Source organism: Peromyscus californicus, unplaced genomic scaffold, assembly GCF_007827085.1.
Source record: "Peromyscus californicus insignis strain IS unplaced genomic scaffold, ASM782708v3 Scaffold_4__1_contigs__length_199733344, whole genome shotgun sequence".
In the NCBI taxonomy this organism is placed as follows: domain Eukaryota; kingdom Metazoa; phylum Chordata; class Mammalia; order Rodentia; family Cricetidae; genus Peromyscus; species Peromyscus californicus.
The window spans coordinates 123,331,091-123,352,381 of record NW_026294562.1 but is presented as its reverse complement, the minus strand read 5'-3'; the positions used below and the strand labels follow the sequence as shown (position 1 = coordinate 123,352,381).

At 43.3% G+C, this 21,291-nt stretch overlaps 1 long non-coding RNA gene across 1 annotated transcript in view; it reads right to left on the bottom strand.

Moving 5' to 3' along the window:
• Positions 1-757: 757 nt before the first annotated feature.
• Positions 758-21,291, bottom strand: part of LOC128094734 (uncharacterized) — a 50,978-nt gene continuing 30,444 nt past the window's right edge. The window contains exon 3 of the long non-coding RNA XR_008213038.1: positions 758-1,104. This is a non-coding gene — a long non-coding RNA (uncharacterized LOC128094734). The remainder of the gene's footprint in view (positions 1,105-21,291) is intronic.

Sequence of the window (21,291 nt, the reverse complement as noted above, 5' to 3'; positions counted from 1 at the left end):
CCTAAGGAGTTTTGTAAATCTCTTGTCTACCCACTGCTTTTAGGGTAAGGTCAAAATAGAAGCTAATTAGGAGATAATCTCCACCCACAAACCAGAACTGTCTCCACCTCCGGTCCCTAAAACACTGCCTGTCTCTTTACCTCTCTGGACCTTTCCCTGAGCTGCCCTCTCTACCCACCTCTCACCATTTACTTCCCTGCCCAACTCCACTCTTCCAGAAAAGTCTGAGCTTCATTGTTACCTCCTCCATGTTGTGGACCTCAGGCTGGCTAGGTGCCTCCTCTTTGGACTCTGATGGTACCAAAGCACGGTAAACACTTCTACAAGACTGCACTACCCACTGAGTTATAAACATTACATGAGCAGGAAGCATGTGCTTGCCTCCCAAAGGCCTTATGTTCTATAAATGTTTGATGACTGAATAATGGATGGAATGGATGAAGTGCTAGTTGCATTTGTTACCTATCTTGTGATATTGGGCAAGTCTGGTAACGCCTATGGGCATCAGTTTCCTCATCTGCAAAATGGAAACCATAGTGAAAATAGCAAGTGATATTAGATAGTACGTGTTGGGTCATCCACACAACTGAAAACTAAATCATCAAAAAATAATGATTGAAACTCTGAAGTTGCAAGGAAAATGGGGAGGGGGTATACAATAATTTAGACAGCTACAAGGGACAGCTATAAACAAATGCTCCCTCACATATGCCTGGAAAGAGAGGGCCAACATTTGTCCTGGAGGGGTGGGACCATGGTGACATCATACTCCTGTACCTGCCAGGCTTTCATTAGTGAGCACACAATAATTTATGATAAAAAAAAAAAACCCTCAACTTTATTGCCCAAAAAGAAGAAAGAGATTTCTAAGAAAAGAACCCCGCACCCTCCTCATTTGGCAAAGCACTGGATACCACCCAGCAATCCCGGGGAGGGAGCTGGTTGCGTCCTTCCAGCTCCTTTTGTTCTTCTACAAAGGCAAGTCCACCCTGCTCTATCCTTCCCTCCCACTGAGCACGCAGCATTGCTGGGCAGCCAGGTGTGCACAGAGAATGAACGCAGCCTGGGACATCTTCGTCTCTGGTCTGGTGATGAGTTCAGCCCCTGGGGAGACAAAAAAAAAAAAAAAAAAAATTAGAACTCTTCATGTGTGGTAGCAGTCTCACAGACTCAGCTTTTGGGGAGTTCCCATTTCCAAGGTTCAATCTGCCCAAGGTCTCAAATCTCAGGTCTCCCTAAGTTGAAGAATGGCTACATCTCAGCAATTTCGGACCCATAGCGCTGGGGCTTCCAGGAACTCGAATTTTCATCCATTGCTGGTATAAGATGGAAGTGGCACAGTCTTTGTTTCAAAATATATCTGACCTTAAGGTCACTTCTAAGACTTTGATTAGGAAGGTGTATGCTAGTTAATTCTGTGTCAATTCAACCAAGTCAAGGGATGTCCATAAAGCTGGTAAAGCAAGGTTTCTGAGTATGGTTGTTTCTAGAAGAGCTTCATGTTTGACCCAGAAGGAATAAAGCAGAGCCACACTGAGCAGTGTGAACAGGCTCCAGACCCTTCTGCAGGCCTGAAAGGAACAAAAGTCAGAGGAAGGGTGGATGCACTGTCTCTTCTGGAACTCGAGCATACCCCTGCTTTGGCCCTTGAAAACTAGAACTCCTGACTCCTGAGTCTTAGCCCTTCAGGTTCCAGACTATACAACAGAAGCCCCCACCTTCCCTATTCCCCAGATCTCAGACCTCGGGACTCAAAAAACAAACTATACCAATAACTTTCCTGGTTCTTCAACTTGAGTATGGCATCCCATGGGATGCTCAGCCTCTATAACCACATGTGCCAATTCCTACAATAAATCTCTTCTTCTGTATTTATCTATATCTTATAGGTTCTGTTTCTCCAGAGAATCTTAATGCATGTGGCAAATTAACATTCAAAAACTGTACATTAGTTGTTCACGTAGGCTGTCATTTTAGCTACTAGAGAGGTTGAAGCAGGAGGACCACAAGACAAAAGCCAGCCTGGACAATTCAGCAAGACTTGAATGCTTGGTCACCAGAGAGTGGCACTATTAGGAAGTGTGACCTTACTGGAAGAACTGGGCGTGGGTTTTGGCGTTTCGAATGATCAAGCCAAGCCCAGTGTCTAGCTCTTCTTGCTGCTTGCCAATCCAGATGTAGCACTCTCAGCTCCTTCTCCAGCACCATGTCTGCCTGCCTGCCACCATGCTTCCCACCATGATGAAAATGGACTAAAGCTCTGAAAATAGAAGCCAGCCCCAGTTAAATGTTTCCCTGTGTAAGAGTTGCCATGGTCATGGTGTCTCTTCACAGCAGTAGAAAATACACTGAGACAAAGGGAGTGCTGGGTAAATGCTTGCCACCCAGGCATGAAAATCAGAGTTTGGGTCCCCAGCACCCACACAACTGTTCGGCAGGAATGGTCGTCCACTTGTAATCCCAGCACTTTGAGAAGCTGAGACAGGAGATACCACCCCAACAAGCTGGCTCGTCAGAGTAACAGAATTGGCGAACTCCAGGTACAGCTGAGAGACCCTGCCTCAAAGTATAAAGTAGAGAGTTATTGAAAAAGACACCTGACATTAACCTCTGACTTGCACATGCATGTGCACACGTGGACTCCCACCAGCATACATACACAAAAATAAACAAATAAATAAATAAGGCTACTAAGGATATAATTCAATGATGGAGTACTTGCCTAGCATGTATGAGGCCCTGGGTTCAATCCCCTGTAACACACACACACACACACACACACACACACACACACACACACACACACAAAATTCTTCAAACCCCATGCATAACATTTTAAGGGGAATAATGTAAATTCCAAAATAAAGATTGATTAAATTATAATGGTATTATTAGATAAATTAACAAATTACTATGCAACTGTCAAAATACCAAGGTAGAAGACTAGTTAATTACACGGAAAATATTAACAAACTACCGTTACATTAAAACGCAGTTTACAAAACAGTCCCAGGTATAAATGTATTCTAAGTGGCTCCACAAGTATAGCAAGCTCGGGACAGGACAAACAGAGAATGGCTAGCAGTTATTCTGAGTAGTCAATTTTCAAGTGACTTCTTTCTTCTTTGGACTCATTTCTATTTTTTACACTTTCTTGCAATTAGTTCAGATTGCTTTCATAACAAGAAAAAACTTTTTTTTAAAGCAAAACCATTTTAAGAGTTGCATTTGACAGACTTCCAGTTCTCTCGCATCATGTTATTTCTAAGTCCCATGCTGTAGAGGGATATCTTTTCCTTCTTTCTTAAGTCCGACTTCTTAAGTCTGAGGAAATATGCTTCATGGTGGTCAGCTTTTCCCGGCCGCAAGAGAGCTCTCCACAGGTTCTACAGACCATTTTCTCCTTATGAGGACATGGGGTGGGGTGCTGGGGCCATATTTGCATTACCCACACATACTGGAGATGTACTGAGCAGCAAGGTGAGGCAGGACAGCCAAATGCCAGACACTCAGCTTCTAATCTAATGAAATGTCTAGGTGTTCGGGCTTCCTTACCTAAAAACTGCTATAATTCATATGCGGATTATTCACTGCATAAGAAACCATCCCAGGTGGAAAATGGAGACACAAATTCTTTGTTCTGTTCACTAGACTGTGCTCCTGGTATAGGGCTCTATCCTTCAAGGCAGAAGAGATTCTTTTTAAATTCACAACTAAGTGACCATCTTCTTGCCATTCCAGACACTTACAGCCTTGAGTCGTCTTACAGAAGACATTTTTCTGATTTGCCAAAAAGCTTCATGAGGGAACAGCGGCCCTGTACCCACCACAGTTTGCATTAAGAAAACCAGTGCTGATTTCCCCATCCAGGCGGCTCCTAGGAAGATACGGAATGCAGCCTGTCCTCCCATTGTGGTGATTAATCTACACTGTCAACTCGCCTGGATTTAGGACCACCTAGGAGACACACCTCCGGGTGTCTGTGAGGGTGTTCACAGGGAGGTAACTTGAGGAGATAAGCCTGAATGTAGGTGTTACCAGCCATTGGTGAGAATCCAGGGCTGAGCAAAGAGATAGGAAGGGAGAAGGCAGCTGTCCTGCAGCTGTCTCTGAGTAAGAAAGTTCCCTCCTGGAGGGAAGAAAGAAGCTCAGAGAACCCAGAAAGTGCATGACACTTCCAAGGCCCGGGAAGACAGAAGACTCACATGCCTACTCTTCAAAATTATAAAAGCAGCAGTGCTCAAGAGGGGAGACTCTGGCTGGCTGGGCCATCTTCACACCAGAGAGGGACTCCAGGGATGCAGCCTTCACGACCGTTTCCTACGCTGGGGCGGACTTTCTGGCAATGTTGCTGCTGTTTTACCCATATCCTTCTAAGTGATGCCTATAAAATCATGGGCTTACAAAGTTAGGCTTGGGCTAAACTGTTTTCTCAATCTGTGCCCTATCTGGGGTAAATTCTGATGGAGAATGCAGCATGACCAGCCACCTCATATTCCTGCAACCATGATGGACTGTCGTCCTTGAGACAGTAAGCCCAAAGCCGGGCGGTGGAGGCGCATACCTTTAGTCCCAGCACTTGGGAGGCAGAGGCAGGCTATGAGTTCGAGGCCAGCCTGGTCTACAAAGTGAGTTCCAGGAAAGGCACAAAGCTACACAGAGAAACCCTGTCTTGGAAAACAAAAACAAAAAACAAACAAACAAAAAAGACTGTAAACCAAATAACCCCTTCCTTGCGCAGCTTCTTTTCAAGCATTTGGTCATAACAACGAGGAAAGCAGTGAGTACACCTATCATCCTTAGATCTTTCCTATAACCTAATTTGCTTTAACCCCACCCTTGAAACAAATAACAGTTTTGCATATCACCCCACAGCTTAACAGTGGTATATAGCCTGGCGGTTTGCCAACCATGGATGCATGCATCCAGCTACCTCAGCCACACCTCAAGCCAATTCCATCGAGCCTCAAGGGTGGGATCCAGTCAAGGCTAAGACCAATTTACTAGAAATAACTCCAAGTTAGAAACAGTCCTAAATGTCTGGGTTTGATATTCCATCTCTTGAGAGCTGGGGAGATGGTTCAGTGGTTAAGAGCATTGGCTGTGCTTTCAGAGGACCCAACACCACCACGGCAGCTCACAATCATCTGGAATGCTAGTCCCAGGGCATCTGACATGCTTTTCTGGTCTCCAAGAGCACAGCATGCACATGGTACACAGACTTGCATGCAGGCAAAATACCCAATACACATTAGAAATAAAAATACACATTAAAGGTTAAAAATAATTTTTTTAAAAAAAGACTCCACCTTGCTGTTTATCAGCATGAATTCTTGAACTTGAACTTTACCCTTTGCCATCCTAGTTCTTCAAGTGTGAAATACCGGAGTGATAAGTCTTAGTCAGACTCAATCTGCAAGAAGGAGATCCAGTCCCTGGGAGCGAGGGGAACTAAAGAGGGAGAGGAAAGAGCCATGATGTGCTAAGAGTTTGGCTCCCTGGGCTATGAACAGTGGTGGGATTCATGGGAACAGACGCTCCTGAGGCCCCTCTCACCCCCAAAGCATTGGTGCTGTAGAAATGTCTACATCACAGGAGGCTGGAGTTCATCCTTTGGTGTGGCTCCCCAGAAAGGATTATGAATTGTTTAAATACATGTCACTTACTCTTTCTAGATTCAGGTCATCAGGCTCCGGGACTGCCCTGTTACTGCCACCCACTCTCCACACCACTCTGAGTCCTCATTCTCCATGTATTCATCAACACCATTCATGTCCAACACCATTCATGTCCAAAGAGTTGAGAAATCAAGTTATCAATCAGAGAAGTAAAACCATAAGCATGTGTGTGCCTCTCTATCTGTCTGTCTGTCTATCTATCTACCTATCTATTAATCTGTGTGTGTGTGTGTGAGAGAGAGAGAGAGAGACAGAGACAGAAAGAGAGAGAGAGAGAGAAATCTGCCACTTTCTTGCCCCCTTCTGTAAAGACATGCAGCTGTCATTTTCTTCCTTGTTAATCCATCCTGGCAGATAATATGATTTATAGAATTGGGTACTATCTATCTAAGAACACTTGAGATCCAGTGGGAACCCCCCTGCTTCCAAATTGTTTAGCAAAGCCCACTCTCCCTCAATTTTCTCATTTGTACAGCGGGAATGCCAATATCTCTCCTACTTTCCTCCTGGAGTTTGGTGAGGCACAGTTGATAACATGCAGCTGAAAGAAATTAATAAAGTAATGTTGGAGTTGAGGTGTCTTATTACACATGCCCAGGCTGCATCCTCTTCAGAATCGCTGGTTTGCTAATGCCAAGTCCATCTTCTTGGCCACGCTTCAGATGACCTGTGCTTGCCAGTGAGCAAAGGCTGATTCTACTGAATGAAAGTTCTCTTTCTGATGGAAGACCTCTTGCCTCCACAACAGAAGAGGTAATCCAGAGTATGAAAATAAACAGAGAAGGGCAGAGTGAAAAAATAAAGGTAAATGATGATGTCATTTGAGCTCCCATATACTCCATTTAATTTTTAAGTGCCTCTTATACCCCATGATTATTTCCAGATTTTTTTTCCCATCCAGATTCTGGGATTTGATGATAAACAAAAGGAAGACTCCTACCCCCTGAGAGCTAGTGGTTTATAATAAGCAAACACGAAATTTCTACACATATTATGGAGATGGTACTAAGTCCTATGAAGAAAAATTAAAGCAAGGTAATGGGAAAAAAAGAGAAAGAGGTGTTCCGATGGGATGCCTGGGTTCAGTTTTATCTTGATTTACTAAGAAAGCCTGGTTGAACTCAGTCACTATCAGGTGCCACCCTAAGTCCTGAGGAAGGCTGCTTTATAAATGGGCGAGTTGGCAAAGACATTACCACTGTTTACTCTGATAACAGCACAGAAGCCTCTTAAGAAAGAACTGGACCACATCCTTAGAAACCCATATCTAAGGTATTTTATGCCAAAGACCAACCCAAGGACAGGAAGTTGTCAATAATTTCCAAAAATAGTCTCCATGGAATTGAACACACCCAGAGGTCATCCCTCTTGATTCATCCACTATTATTAGTTCGCTCATAAACTAGAAGTCGAACTTTTTAAAAGAGCGTGTTGAGAAGAGATACTGAGCATTGAATCAAGCAAGTCATTCTGTGGCCAACTGGCAGTAGCAGTACCTCAAGGACTGACGCCGATCGCTTCTGTGAATAGAGAGGATGCTCTGAAAGCCTTCGGAAGAATGACAAAAATAAGAGCTTCCACTGCAATACCCACACAGTCACCTGACTTCCTGCCATGCCCCTGGGGGTAGCTAGAGACTGAGAGCTTCAAACTCCGATCGGGCTCAAGGTTATTCACAGCTAACGATCAAGCAAGGGTGAGTCTCAGAGGTTCTCTGAGTTTGGCTCCTTTGGTTCTACATTCTAAACAGTAGGTTTTTTTTTTTTTTTCCTAACAACTCACAACTCACCAACTCCAGCCGTCTCCCCACCTCCACCCCCACCCGCAAACATACCCTGGAATGCTGATACCATGACTAGTGTTTAAGGAAGACCCAGCCATAGGAGTCTTCCCAGACTGATCTCCCCGAAGAGACACTGGAACGTCTTTCTCATTTGGATGCATAAGATAGGCATCAAGTAAAGAAACACATGAAACTCGGGACTTGATGTCCTCCCGAGCTGCCACACCCACACTGTGAATAATCTCTTACTCATGTTAAGACAAGCAGAAGCCAAGATGAGCCTACTCAAACACCAAAACAAGTGTTTAAGCCTCCCTGAAACTGCTAGAATCTTCTTCTCATGTTTCTCTTCTACAAACTGCGATAATTACAGAGGCGAAGCACTACCTGCTGGGAAGAGGTGTTGAGCACCCCTGAACTAGACAATGTGAGGGCCCTCTCTAGAAGTGAGGCAAATGCTGTCTTCCGGGGCTGCGCTGTTGTAGAGTGTTGTGCTCCAGGGCTGAAATGAGCTGTGCACAGCAGTCTGTCAGGTGAGCTACGAGGATGCTTTCACCCCCTTTTGGGACCAAGTCTTGGTTCCAAGAAACATCTGTGATCTACGAGATAAATATGTATCTCAGCATTTCTATAAAAATATCATAAACTTGCGTATGCTGTAAGGTGGGAGGGGTGCTGTTGAGCAAAGTTAAGAAACACTGGGCTAAACAAGTTAAGTGGTAAAGGACAGTAGTTAAAAAAAAAAAAAAAAAGCCTTTCAAATGAAGATGGTGTTCTGAACGTGACAGAGCAGGGTATGCAGGGTTCTTGTATTTATATTATCACAGATGTTCATCTAGGTGGGACACCTATTAACACTCTCCAGAGCACAGGGCGACATAAAGTGAACTTTAACAGCGGCCCGGTGAGCTTTTCCCCAGTCGCCAGAAACGAAGAATGCAGCACAAAGGAGTACATATGAATTTTGAATTCCTACTACGAGAAGAGATTAAGAGATAATAGTCTGGAGATATATATAGATATAGATATAGTTATAGTTATAGTTATATATAGCAAACTATAGATTTAAAAAAATGACTTTTCTTCTTATGAATTTCCAAGTTATAACTTTTAGAGATGCAACAAACAAATTCAAAGTTACACTATAAAAATCACACCAATTTGGCCTCCCACCAACAGATGGGGACAGATGAAGAGGGGGGGGGCTGGAGGGGTCCTGCTGGTCTGAACCATAGAGTCCTTGATAAGTTACTAAGTGGCGGCAGTCTGGCGGGAGTTCTACCTTCTTTTGCATCGTTCTGCAAATACTGTTCATCCCATTGTATCCACCAAGCAGGGAAGCAACGGCATGAAAGGGTACAATTGTGTTGGGATTCAAAGTAGAGATAATGAAAGCTTAACCGTGCTGGGGAAATGTGACTGCTGAGCTGTGTGATTCATTCCCAAAGGAGGCGTGCTTCAAAAGGTCAAAGTGCTCAGCAGCAGGTGGCTGCTCGCACACTGCTCATGACGATCCGCAAGAACGGAGGGAGAAGGGCACGCACAGAAACATTAGAGCAAGGGGTGACAAGATCAGCCCCCACACAGGCTGGCTATGAGCCACACACTCCTCAGGAGAAAACAGGGGCTGTGCTCAAGGACCTAAAGCAGAGTGTGGTGAAAGTGCTGTTGCCCAAACATTCATTCGCCTGGCACCCATTTTACGGAGGTTTGACTCTGAGCCAAGCATCGTGCTGGCTCCTGGGAGCATTAAACGGAAATAGACAGAGGTAGGCCCCGCCCACCCATGAGGAACTGTCCATCTATGAAGGAATGGGGATGCCGAGCCACGATAAGCAAAACAAAATTTTGAAGTCTAAGATGTTGGTGAGACGCCAGGAAAGGAAGCCACCAAGGATATGACAGAAGTCAAAGAAGCCGAGGTGGGGTGGAGATGGCTCTGGGTTCATATCTAGGGCAGGGTTATTGGCTCTGAACCTTCTTGGTACATGTGTTGGAAGGGGTTGGCTGTCTGGCTCTCCGGGTGACGGGAGCACGCCACAGGATTGGTGTGGAGAAAGTAGGGACTTATCTTAAGCTGAGCTGATCTCTGGAGAAAGATGAGCTGTAAATGGGCATTAAGGAAAAGAAACGCACTTGCTGGTCTTAAGGGTCAAAGGACTGGCTGAGAGCAAATACTCCCCGACCCCTCGGCGCTTACAAATAGACCAGCAAGGAATTTAACCTGTTCTATTTCTCTACTTAAATCAAAATTTAAAGTTAGCACACAAAGCAGTGGGTTTCATCATGGCCTCTTCACGCATATGTGCCATTATATTTCTGTTTTCATTCATTCGTCTACCCCACTGCCCACCTCCACTTCTGCTCCTGTCTCCAACTGGCTCCCTTCCCCCAGTTAGTGTCTGCTTCTACTTTCTCATCACATGCATCCCTTCATCTGTTCTTTCTTTCTTTTCTTCTTTTTTTTTTTTTGGTGTTTTTTCCGAGACAGGGTTTCCCTGTGTAGCTTTGCGCCTTTCCTAGAACTCACTCTGTAGACCAGGCTGGCCTTGAACAAGCTGTGGGACCCAGCAAGGCTCCGGTGTGAATTTTTAGTTTCACATCACTAAAGAGCTGGGGAAGTTTGGTTTGACTCAGGTACAAGGATGGAGCATGCAGACCCAGTCAGGATCTGATTTTCTCATTGTATGTACCTGAGAGTCTCCTGGACGGTTTCTACTCTTCCCTTCTCGATCTTGCCTCACTTTACCCTACACTTTCCTGCATCGCCCTCATTCTCCAAAGACAGCCCTGTCTATATTTAATAGGTTAAATCTTACTTCTGTGTGTACCCACTGCATGCTCTGTTTTCTAAGATTAGTTTTAGATATGAGTAATAGAAAAAGTCCAAAATTAACAATGACTTAAGATAGAAATGTATTTCTAAAATAAAAAAATAACCAGAGATTAGCAGTCCAAGGAAATACAGCAACTCTGCACCCCAAATAATCTGTAAGCCAAGTAGCTTCTCCCAGAACCTCCACTGTCAGTAATCTGTGTGCCTCATGAGGCAATGGGGTTGCCTAAACTCCAGCCATCACCTCTGTATTCAGAGACAGCAGTAAAGAGAAAAGGGGGAAAAATAGTGCTTGTAAGGGAGCTTCTGGAAGCTGCCCTCATCAACACATCTGCTTTTATGCTTTTACTAGAACAAGTAAAACTCAGCGTCAAGTTTTTAAGCACACTCATGACACGCAGAAACTATCAGCTCTGAGAGGTAGAATGGTTATGCCTTCGCAGATTAGAGCCTGGGTTTGGCCTCTCCTGGAGGTGCCAGTGATGGAAATCCTCTGTGAAGCATATCTCCTCAGGTAGGGTTAATATCTTCATGACTGCCCCTGGATCGACCGTGGCTGACTAAGGTTCACAATGGTGATCAAGGAACAGGGGCTGAAAGTGTGTGCCTGCCCTCCCTCCCAAAATTCATGTTTTGGACTCCTAACCAGCCCCTGCCCTCAGAGGATGGCAGCTAGAGAGTCTTTGGAAGTAATTCGATCATGACGGTGGAGCCTGAAGTGGAGGGTGAGTGCCCGGCTCCCTGTCTGCTTCCTGCCCTCTAAGGACGCAAGGCAAGATGGAGATCTGAACATCAGGACAAGAACTCTTGCCAGACAACGGAATCGCAAGCTCAATTGAACTTGGACGTCCCAGCCCCTAGAACAGTAAGAAACAACTTTCTGCTTGAGCCACCCCGGCTGTGGGTTCTTGTTACAGCAAATATTGACAACAGTGTCCTGAGAGAGCCTCGCGTGAAGACTTGCCAAGGTGGTGGCTTCATCTGTTTGTACTGACATCTTTTATTGGTCAGCCGCTAATACGGCTCTTCTGGCTCACTCTTTCACTTGAAATCTTTTAAATGCAGCCATAACTATTCAATGAAATGGGCTGGGGATGTAATAGTTCAGTTGGTAGAGTGCTTGCCTAACATGCCCAAAGGCCTGGGTTCAGTCACCAGTACTACATAAAATGAAGTCTGATGGCTCACACCTGTAGTCCCAGCCCTTGGGAGGTAGAAGTAGGAGGATCAGCAGTTCAAGGTCATCCTCAGTTACAAAGGGAGCTCCGGGCCAACCTAGGCTCCAGGAGACCCTATCCCAAAGGAGGCGAGGGGAGGGGGTAAGAGGGGGGAAAAGGAAGACAGCAAAGAAAGAATGGATGAGAGAAGGGAGGAGATGCTGCCACTGTGTGCAGAGCTTTAACAGCCTGATTTCTGCCTCACTGTCCAGCTTCACCCCCACCAGCTCCACCATGAAAAAATGTCTCTATTCTTGCCCAAACACCTGTCCACCAGGTCGGCTGTCACCCTCTGGGAAGTTCTCCCCACTCTCCCTAGAATTCCACACTCTCATTGAAAATCCACCTGTCCCACAGAAGCATCTCCGACTCCCCGGAGTGGAGTCTGGTCCCCTCAACAACGGCTCCTTGCCCTTTGACCAGCACATTGTTTCCATCTCATTTCCTCCACCACGTGACTACTTAAGACAGAGGCCGGTTTGTATTTATCTTTGTCCTTCAGTAGAACGTGACTGTTCTCTCCATAAAGACCTGGCACGTGTCCTACTCAGGCTATGCGGGTTTTATTGCCCTTGTAGATGGGATTTCTTTTTCCTCTGTTATAGCTTCTAGTTAATTATTGCTGATATATTGGAAATTTTAGCTTTTATTTTTATCAATCTGTGCATACGGTATAAATAGTTATCTGGTTCAAAGGCTTTTCCAAAAATAAGCGTTAGCCTCCAACAAGCCTCCTTCTCCTTACCCCATTATCCTCAGACCCAAAGCAACAGCCTTTAGCTCTTCTGCATGACATTTTGCTATTTGTCTGGGAGCCTCTAAACACTGTGCTTATCCTGTGCCTCCTGATTCCTAATTTATAGGAATGACCAGCAAACTCCCCACTAAAGAAAACGAAGTGTAAACCCTTTCTTCTCCCAAACCAATGCACATACACTTGATCACCTGTAAAGACTCCGATCCAGAGAGTCACACTCACAGATGCCAGAGAATAGGACTTCAACACCTTCGGGGAGGGGACACAATTTCATCCATAACACCATCCTTTCAAAGTTCTATCTTTATTTTTTGCCAATCCACTCAGATTATTGTTCAGTATTTGCATCATAATGAACCTACAGTTATTTAAAACTAAGCCCTGTAGTAAACCATGGTTTCATTTCCATTCCTGGATATTTTTGTGACCTCTGGAGGTAATAATCATCCATCACACTGTTTGTTGAATTTTTGTGTCCAACCAAAAGCTTAGACCAGTTGTCTAAGTCTGTGCCCATCACATTCACTCACTTCAGACGTCCCTCAGTCTCATCTTGATGGATTCTCCCCTGTACCCTCATGAGCAGATTCCCTTTGCTTTCTGTTTCCTGGAGGAACCATCTCCATTTTGATTAGCTACGCCTGTGGCTTATGCAACATCATCTCCAGTGGCTGTCTGCGAAAGAGTGTGGGGGTGGTAAATATTTGAGACTTTTTATTTCCAGAGATGTGTGTATTCTATTTTCATACCGGGTAGCTTATTTGGATGGGTATAAAACTGGAGGTAGGAAATCATTTCCTTTCAGAATTTTGATGATGTCACTTGGTTATCTGCTAGCTCTTGACATTGCCATTGAGAAGTCTGAGCCATTCCACTCCTTACCATTCATATAAATCTAGTTATTTCACGCTGGAAGCTTTTCAGGGTTTTTCTCCATAGTTGTAGTGAGCAGAATTCCAAGGTAACACCCCTTGCCCCAGTTAGTTACAGCCCTGTGTAATTAGAATACACATAGAAACTGGGATATGCTTCTAGCTATTAATCAAGGAAATAATTAGATTAAATTCCATGAGAAGGATAAGAGATGGGCATTCATGAAGCTACTTACAATATTAAGACTCTGTCTTAGAGGGCATAAGGGGTTTTGAAGATGATGCCATGCTGGAACAAGATCTGTAAACAAAGCTTTGTGGTGAAGGGAATTCTGGGAGCTAAAAGCTGTCCCAAGAAAGAAAGCCATTGCAGGGACTGCAGCCCTGCACCCACAAGAATGTGAGTTCTGTTCCTATGGGCTTGGGAGAGGACCCAAAGCTTTAGTGAGGTTGCTTTTGCAACCCTAAGCTGAGGATGCAGCCAAGCCATGTCTACAACTGTGACCCACGTAAATTGTGCTGTACTAAACTCATGTTGATTTAACCAACTCAAGTCTGTGGCAACCTATTAAAAAGAAACAGAAAACTAATACAACAGTGTTCTAAAATTTCACGGTGAAATGTTCTGCTATGTTTTATTTCTATATTCTTAAGTTATGGGGGATTTCCCTAAATTATTTCATTGATGAGTTTGCCTTGTCCACTCTATTTATTTATTTTTTGAAATGCTAATCACTCAATTTTTTGAAAGTCTTATGTCAAACACTTTAATAATTTTATTTTCTTCTACTTTCCATTTTCTTATCTTTTTGGTATAGTATCTGAGAACTTTGTTCACCTTATTTCCTAGCTCCTCTGTTGAGTTCTTTATTTCTACCACCACTGTTTTAATTTCTAGAAGTATATTTTTTCTCTGTTCTTTAGTTGATAGCAGCACGTTCTTACTCCACAGATGAAATACCACCCTGTATGGCTATTACAATATTCATAAGCCTTTTTGTTGACATTATTTGTTTCTCTCAAATCTTTATTTTTGTCCTTGTTGTGGGAAAATCTGTCTGCCTGTAGCTGGTTGAGGAACACAGCCTGGATTTCAGCCTTTAACAATGGAGACTTACCTCAGGTCCATAAGGAAGATATTGAAGACCAGTTTGGAAACTCTCAGCCTATTGTGGGACTCCTTGGCTGTGAATTGAACAATCCAATGCTATGGTTGACACCCTGTCTCCTAGGAAACCTCAACGTAAATCTCTTTAAGCCTTTCTTTTTGAACTATTCAAATTCCTCAGAGCATTCTTCTACCTCTCCTTACAAAGTCACTGGTCTGCCTAACCAGAAACTGGAAACAAACATAGATGGTTCTAGATTGATGATGGTGGGGAGACTGGAACAGGAAGATCAAGTGGAGAGGGAGAGGGAAGAGGGGGACAGTGGGGAGATGGAGAGAGCTAAAATTAAGAGCCATGTGAAAAGTAGTATGGAAACCCAATACAGTAAGTAGAAACTTCTTAAAATATGCACATATATGAAGGGGATCTAAATGAAATTGCCAAATGATGGGGAAACAGAGCCCCAGCTGACCACCTCTTGTCACCAAATGAAGCTTCCAGTACCAGGATCTGGTTTTATCTAATTGAGTTGTTGGCCAAGGGGGCCCCATGCAAACCCCTAAATAACTCAGGCTGTTGCCAAGACTGTAGGTTACTTTCCACAAACAGATGGAAAGCCCTCATATCTGAGGACAATACCTCCACAACTCATTGAACATGAAGATATCCAGCTGGTGCCTACATAGAGCCTTCACCCCTTTGGTGAAGTATCTTTGGTACTGGAAGGTATGCTGAACACTACCAAAGAAGAAATGTAAACACCAACCCAGCCACAAATCCTTCAATCTACAATGGTGTCCTGCCTGCAAGATACGCTAGTACAGTAGAGACACAAAGCTTGTGGGAGTAACCAACCAACATTTGATTTGACTGAAGGCCCACTCTACCAGATGGGACCCATACCCAACACTCCTTGGATGACCAAGAACCTGAGCCTAGATAGCCCAAGAACCTAGGGTAAATCCAAATACTACTGTTATAAAACAAACAAACAAAAACCATCAATGAAATGATTCCTAAAGACATTCTGCTATACTATAGATCAGTGCCTTGCTCAGCCATCATCAGAGAAGCTTCTTCCTGCAGCAGATGGGAACAAGAACAGAGACCCACAGCCAGACATTATGCAGAGAGTGAGTGATCTTGGAACACTCAGCCCTAAACAGAGCGTCTCCACCAAATCCCTCCCCTCAGGGCACATAGAACCCTGTGGAAGAGGAGGAGGAGAGAATGTAAGAGCCAGAGGGGATGGAGGACATCAAGAAAACAAGACCCTCTAAGTCAACATGATTGACACATATAGGAACTCACAGAGACTGAGGCAGCATGCACAGGACCAGCTCAGGTCTTCACCAGACTGGGTCCTAGAGTTGAAAGGAGAAGTAAACACATGCCCCATTCCTATCCCAGAAACAATCTCCAATTGATAACCACTTGCAAATGAAAATTTAGTTTCCTCCAAGGGAGTCTCACTGGGGAAACAAACTACTCTTAAGGGTAGGTGGTAGGCTGCATGCCCAGCAGGAGATGGCCAACAGAAAATGAACATAATGATATCTTTGGAGGTTCCATGTCTCATAACACCATGCCAGGGCTTTTCCTTTTTTAAAGACTTTTGTTTTCATTTTATTAAAATATTATTTTAACTTAAAAAATTTTTATATTATTATTTTTATTTTTTTCTTTTTATGTATTTTTGAGGGTTTTCGAGACAGGGTTTCTATTATTTTTATTTTTATTTTATTTTATTTATATACTTTTTCTCTCTCTTTTTACCCTACAAGTCTTTTGCATACATACATTATGGCTTCCAGCTTAGTGTTTTTATGGGATTCCTGAGAATGCAAATGAATGAGTCTGTGTTCTCTGTGACTTTTCACAGGCTCTTTTCCATGTTTGTTTTGTCAAATTCCCATGGTTTGTTGTTGTTGTTGTTGTTGTTGTTGTTGTTGCTTTATCTTATGTTATCTTTTTGTTGTTGTTAAAGAAGTCATTAGTCTGTATTCTGGGATTCAAGGAGAGGAAGGGATGGTGGGAATATGGGGTGATGCTGGAAGTCAAGCGCCCAGTTTACATTTAGTCACTCTGTCCCTCTTTCCTCTATGACACCTGATATAAGGACTGACTTAATATGCCTGATAGCCCCTGTTCCCAGACTTTATCTTTTACTTCTCCAGGCAATAAAGCACTCATGTTATGGCCAGAGTGGAAGGGCCTTCCTACTCTACAGGAAAGAATGGAGGATGGTGTAAAGACAAATTTCTAGATGTTTCATGATATTTATTGTGTCGTAAACATGCAATGTAGATGTTATTTTAAGCATTAATAGTTAGGATTCAGTTGCATGAATCATATTTTCTGTGTTGTGCAACCACTACAACATATTTGAATGTAACTGGCCCCCATAAGCTCATGGGGAGTGGTAGTCTTAGGAAGTGTGGCTTTGTTGTAATCGGTATGGCCTTATTGGAGGAAGTATGTCACTGTGGAGATGGGCTTTGAGGTCTCATACATGCTGAAGCAATGGCCAGTGTCTCAGACCACTTCCTGTTGCCTGCAGGCCAAGATGTAGGACTCTCAGCTCCTTCTCCAGCACCATGTCTGCCTGCATGCCACCATGACCCACCATGATGATAATGGACTAAACCTCTCAAAATGTAAGCCACCCCAATGAAATGTTTTTCCTTTATAAGAGTTGCCATGGTCGTGGTGTCTCTTCACAATAATAGAAACAGTGACTAAGACAAAACTGTATATTTCCACTTTTGTCATCCTAGACAGAAACTCTAGACCCATTAAGCAGTAGCTCCCCGTTCCTAACTGCTTCATAAGCCTCACTCTACCAGTCCTCCTGATTACCCCTCCACCTCCAGTTCCAAAAGTTTCTGCCGTCAATCCCCAAATCTGTGTAGATTTGACTGGTTCTTAGATTTTTTTTTCCACTGTGGGCTTAAAATTCTTCCTCCTCAGATCAGCTAAGCAAGTCGGCATCTGTCTATCATCTCCCTGGGACATACTGCTGTCCCTGCTCTCTCTCCCAATCCCAGCAGACTTGTGGCAGTAGTTATAGTGGAGTTTAGGGACAGTATGAAATGTTTTTATCCATTGTTGGACCTGCAAAGACTTTGGTGCATAAAGAAACACAAATACACAAGCAAATTTATAAGAGTAGCTTGGTTACGTTGAAATGTTTTATTTAATCTTCTCCCATGCTCTTGTCTGTTGGAAAGTGAGATCACATCCATCTCCACACAATTCAATGTATGAGCAAAAAATTCCATTCTATTTCTGTAAACCCAAGAACCTAGTAACTATTGTCCATAATTGTGAATCAAATTGAGCCAAAGAAAAAAATAATGACTTGTTGACATGGGAATACCAGGAAAAAATAGTCTGCACTTAGTCCCTTTGTCAAGCTCAGAGTTGTGGTTTTTGAGTTTTGTTTTGTTTTGTTTTGTTTTTCCTTACAGCATCAACTCAGATATAGAGATTTCCTTAAAAGGGAATCAGTAGATACAGGTCATTGTTACAGGAGCTGCATATGACGTGAACTTGGCATTATCTCACTGTTTTGTGTCTGTGACTTCATCATATTCCTTGTTCCCTAGGTACATGCAGCCCTTCCTCCAGACACTCTGGTTGGGTTTTTCATGCAGAGGACTTTTCCCGTTCATCCCAATGCAGAGTCTCAGGCTGGTAGCGTTAAATGGCATGTTCCTTTTCCTAAACCTATTCCAGTAAGCCACCACCAGCTTGTGTGGACTCACTTTCAGCATGCACCAGTTGACTAAGAGCTGCTCAATGTGAAAAGAAGAGGTGAGTTCTATTCATGTTCTGAGCAGAAGTTAGTCTCACTTATTAAACCATTGCCTATTAACCAGCTTGGGTGTCTAACAACAGAGGAGTAGATAAAGAAAATGTGACTTTTACACACAAACGGGTTTGTTTTTTGTTTTTGTTTTTGTTTTTGTTTTTCCGGCTATGAAGCAGAATGAAGTTATGTTGTTTGCAGGAGAAGGGAGACAACTGGAGAGATTTCCTAGTAAATGAGTGAGTGGTTAAGCTAGTTTTGGAAAGACAGATATGTGTGCATGTGTGCACTTTCGATCTGTTTTCCCTCACGTGTGAGTCTTTAGATTTCACAAAGTCACACAAAACCATGCATGTGTATATTTTAAAAAGAGAAGAGCTGAAATTGTCTAGAGTGGTGGTTCTTAAACTTCCTAATGCTGTGACCCTTTAATACAGTTCCTCATGTTGTGGTGACCACCCCAACCATAAAATTTATTTTGTTGCTACTTCATAACCATAATTTTATTACTGTTATGATCCTAATGTAAATATCTGATATTCCACCCTATGGGGGTCACAACCTACAGGTTGAGAACCGCTGGTCTAGAGGAACAGAGAATTCATGGGAGGAGGGGCAAGAAAAGGAAAAGGAGGGGAAATAGGGTATCGGCAAATGGGCTCAGTGTACAATATGTATCTGTAAGAAAATGGTTAACAATTGAATAAACAAAAACATTTCTTACTACGTCACAATGTCCTTGTTGGGAAAGCCTGAAGACAAAAAACCTGGACCACAGAGTGCTTTGCAGTATTTAACTGTTGAACTCCTACCCATCAGAAGCACAGAGCTTTCCACCATGAGACAGACACTTTAGTCAAAGGTCACATTTAAGGAAGAAATTAGATAGGAACAAGAAAGGTCAAGCAGACCTAATCTGGCAGAATTTTGGATTTCGTCTGTATTCAGGACACTGTAGATTTAGAAGATGCTCAATGCACTATTTTTCTCAAAAAGCCCGTTGAGTTTATAAATCTAATATCTGACCACCCTGCCAACTGGTCTCATTTCCAAGTGCCTTTTAGCTGATTCTCTTGAGTTAAGTACACGATCATATTACCTATAAATAGTATTCTTCTTGCAACATGGCCTATTAAGTTGATGCAACTCTCCCCTCCAGCGACAAACACACAGAAATGTTTGATAGTGTTTTAAAAATATGGCTGCATTTCAAAGGAAGAAGGGAGCTACCATAAAGCCAGAAGCCAAAAGAGAAGTTATTGCTGAAAAGATCCAGGATACTAATGACTGCCTGTGAAGGCCTTGGGATCAGTAGATTGGGTTCCTGGTATTCACATAGACACAGGACATGCGGCCTGACCCCTGAAGTGGGAAAGTAAAGCTAAGCAGGGGTTTCTTGTGTCCCATTAGCATCTGAGCTCCAGTGGAAGATGGCAATGCCCCACTAAGAACAGAGACTAGACCACATGGGCTGAGGCAGTAATATGCCTAGAAGGGTTTTACATGTCAAGGTGATGCTATCATACTAGTGTTTTTGTTTTTTATTTTTTAAGAGATCCCAGCAGCCACTGTGTGAGGATGGATATTAATGGAATCAGAGGACAAACTGAGAGGCTGTTGCAGTTGTCAGGGAGAGTGTTCTGTCATCCACCATTGCATGACACCCCACCTCCTATTCAGGAGCATTCAAACAATAGCAATTTTATTATGGTCACTAATTTTGTGGGTTCAAAGTTCAGCAAGGGCCCAGTGTATATGTCTCACCTTATCTCACGATGTCTGGAATCTTAACTAAGAAGTCTCCAATGGCTGGGGATGGCAAAAGCTAGGTTTAGCAGGAACTGTCCTCTGGGACATATATACATGGCATTTGGGGGCTTTCTTGTAATATGATGGCTCAGTTACTAGAGGGATCATTGAGAGAATGTTCTAGAGAAGGCTTTTATGGGGTGAGATACTACATAGCATTATTTCCATTATGAGGAACTGGTCAAAGAAGTCCCATAATTCTCCAGTTCTAGGGAAAGGGTCAACCTCACTTCTTAGTGTCAGGAATGTCAGAGCACTCTGGGACGTGTTCAGAGACTGAAGGGAGAGACGATTGTGGTCACAATAGATGGCTGTGAAGATGAAGAGAGAATACAAAGTCAAGACACATTCAGGAAGCCAGCCATGGAACTTGCTACTGAGTCATGTGCTTGAGAAAAGACATGAAATTAAAAAAAAAATCAATCCATCATAAATGACTGCTAGGATTCCAGTAAAGTCGTGACCATTTATGAGCTGGGTAATAAATTACTTAAAAGACTTTATTTCATTCTAAATGAAGAGTTTCAAATGCTACTTTTTGACCACCTCATTTATAGAGTTTACATTTGAAATTTTTATTTTTCATTGAATCTTTAAAAAAAACTCAAAGGAGGAGGTGTTTTGTGCTCAATTTTTGATAGAGAAATAAAAAATCCATGGATAAGCTTCCCACCTAGAGTAAAGCAAGGATTAAGTGCCAAAGACAAGATGTCCAGACAGAGACTCCACCCTTTGGCTCGGCACCTCGCTTCCCCAGGGATCCCTGAAGCTCACAAAGATTACGTACCTTAACCAGGATGACATAGAAGTTACAGGACTGGACTTACAAGCCCCGGCCCTAAGGTCTGCTCCTGCCAGTGTGGACCCTGACTGCGACAACAGAGTGGGTGCCTCTCGGGAGACAGGAGCCACGATGTCCCTTGGTCATTCTATAGAGCATTCTATGAATGCTAGCTGAGTCTCGATTCTAAAAAGAAAAGCCTCACCATTATAGGACATTAGCTTGAGTTACTCCCTAAGGATTGTCACCCACACACTGTGCCATCACCAAGCACAGGGCGGGGGATGGTCCCGAAGACACAGAGCTGCTTGAGTCTTTGACCTTGGGGAACCGGTGTCATCGAATTTTGAAATACAGCTAGAAGCTGCCTGTCTTGTTCAAATCCTGAATCTTTGATCAGCCACACGGTCATCTTTGATGCTGGCAGTAATCTGTAATTGCTGATAATTAACACCACATGGGAAATGGGTAGAAAGGCCAGTGTGGATGGAAATTAATGGGGGTTTTGGAAGTGAAAACAGAGTTTTCTTCTAGCTCCTTCCATGTCCACTGGCTGTCTCTCTCTTCCACTACAAGTTAATATTTTCAAGATCTTGAACACGTCTGTCATGTTCATCCCATCATTTCAGGGTTCACTT